A 2,500-nucleotide genomic window follows, 5' to 3' on the forward strand; every position below is an offset into this window, starting at 1 on the left:
ACCAACAGCATCTGGTGTTCCCAGGCGGTCACCCATCCAAGTACTAACCAGACCCAACGCTGCTTAACTTCGCTGATCGGACGAGAAGCGGTGTGATCAGAGTGGTATGGCCGTTGGCCCTCATTGACAAACCTTTTCTCAACCTAAACAACATTTTCCCAATACTTCTTACTTCACTTCATGCATTACACCATAGCATTACACCAATTGTATCAAATCTACTTCCCAAGTGTCTCTTTCACTTTTATTTCTTCCTTAATTACTTCCTACATTTATCATATCAGCCTTGCCTTTCTCTCTTCTTTCTTTAGCTAAATCATCAGCTACATCATTCACAGACTCATGCCCTCGTTTTGTACTAGCTCTAATGATTTGATACAATATCAGATGCACAATAGTCAATGATAGATCTTACTGTCGTCAGATAGATTGATCTTAATACATGTATATCAATGCCTTTACCTTTGCTAGCTAGATTTTTTTTTCAAGGTTTGAGTCTAGACATACATATCTTTTTAACATGTGATATTTGGCTTTTGGTATTACTAAATGATGTATACATACCAAGATATTTATAAGTCTTCAATTTATCTTTTCTAATTTGACTCCATTTAACCACAACTCTTCATCGTGTGTCATTCTTGTTTGATATCTAGTTTTATGTTGATTCATAACTAATCCCAATATTTTACACAGCTGTTGTAGGTCACTTAAAGCATTACTCATCGACCCTTTAGTTTTGCATTGTATAAGGATGTCATCAGCATAAATTATCATTTCAGCTCCGTAGGAAAAGTTATAACTTACAATTTGATCCATACATACATACATACATACATACATACATACACCAGGGGTTTTCCCCCCTTACAAGGGAGGTAGCCAAAAAGGAAAAGGCATAAAATCATTCCCACCCATTCCATCCCTGAATACACTCCACACCCCTCCACCCTCCCTCTTATCTTAGCACCTCCTGGATGACGGGTCATCCCTGCACCTTGTCCACTGCCCTGGGTCAGAAGCAGTGTCGCAAGGCACAGCACATCCACAGCAAGGCCGCTTCATTAAATCGGCGATCCCCCCTCTCCGTCCCCCCTGCATAAAAGGAGAAGACGGGGAGAAATCCCTTCGGGCTGCGTCAAATTTTGCTCACACATACTACCTCACCCCCCATCCCCCCGCCCATTTCACCTCATGCATCACAACATCATCCATATACAACCATTCTCCATTCACCCCTGTCTTCTGTCCTCTCCCGTCCTTCCTCAACAAACATTCCCCTCTTCCCCAAAGCCCCCTTCACCCCATCTATCCACCTCATCCTAGGACGTCCCCTCATGTTCACTCCCTCCACATCTGCCTTCCATACCTCTTTTATTAGTTTTTCTTCACTCATTCTTTCCATGTGCCCAAACCACCCTAATACTCTTTCATCAACCCTATCTCCCAACTCCCTTTCCACCCCTCTTCTCCTCCTCACCTCCTCATTTCTCACTCTATCTAGCCTAGTAACCCCCATCATACTTCTCAGACACCTCATCTCAAACACATTCAAACTCCTTCTCTCTTCCTCTTTTCTGCCCCATACAGTGCAGAGAACATTAAAAAGCATTGGGCTTAACACTACTCCTTGTAGGGTGCCCGATTCCATCTCCTTCTCTTCTGACTCGTTCCCTTGAAATCAAAAATTTCCTCTTCTTCTAGTAAGACAGTCTACTATCCAAGATCAAAATTTACCCTTGATTCCTTTGTTTACTAATCCTTCCAAAATAACATTTCTATTTGCTCTATCAAATGCACCTTTTAAATCAATAAAAAAGTCTATCATTAATTTCTGCATTACTCATACATTCAATAACACAATCTGTAGTGCTTTTACTTTTCATATATCCATATAGATTTTTAGATATTAAATGAACGACAGTTAGAGGCTCGTCTGCGCGATAGAGTAGAACACATACTGCCAGAGATTCGACATGGGTTCAGACCAAACAGAGGGACTTCAGATCTAATCTTCGCTTTAAAGATTATCTTCGAAAAGTCATGGGAGTTTGATAAAGACAAATATGTAATACTCTTAGATCTAGAGAAAGCATTTGATCGCGTACCAAAGGATAAGCTGTGGTCAGTACTCCAAACTACGGAATACCAAATACCCCCAAAACTGAGAAGAGCTATTAAGAGCCTTTACAATTCCAATAATACAGCAGTCAAGCCCGTTAGTGAGACCTTACAGTGCTTCGATATATCATCTAGAGTGCGCCAGGGTAGTGTGCTATCCCCAATGCTCTTTATCATATTAATGGATGAAGTGATAAAGGAAGTTCAATTTAGAAGAGGAGAAAGGGATCCTATAGAATCATTGCAATTTGCCTATGCAGATGATATACTCAACATTGAATCATCTTCACACGCTGCAAGTCAATCCTTAAATCTATGGAAGGCGGTACTCACAGAGTACAGACTAAAGCTAAATCTTGGTCAAACTGAAATAATGGTA

At 40.7% G+C, this 2,500-nt stretch overlaps 1 non-coding gene across 1 annotated transcript in view; it reads right to left on the reverse strand.

Moving 5' to 3' along the window:
• Positions 1–118, reverse strand: part of LOC143027872 (5S ribosomal RNA) — a 119-nt gene extending 1 nt beyond the window's left edge. The window contains exon 1 of the ribosomal RNA XR_012966678.1: positions 1–118. This exon is cut by the window's left edge and continues 1 nt beyond it. This is a non-coding gene — a ribosomal RNA (5S ribosomal RNA).
• Positions 119–2,500: the final 2,382 nt, after the last annotated feature.

The sequence above is a fragment of the Oratosquilla oratoria genome, chromosome 8 (assembly GCF_046742065.1).
Source record: "Oratosquilla oratoria isolate Oo_2021 chromosome 8, ASM4674206v1, whole genome shotgun sequence".
In the NCBI taxonomy this organism is placed as follows: domain Eukaryota; kingdom Metazoa; phylum Arthropoda; class Malacostraca; order Stomatopoda; family Squillidae; genus Oratosquilla; species Oratosquilla oratoria.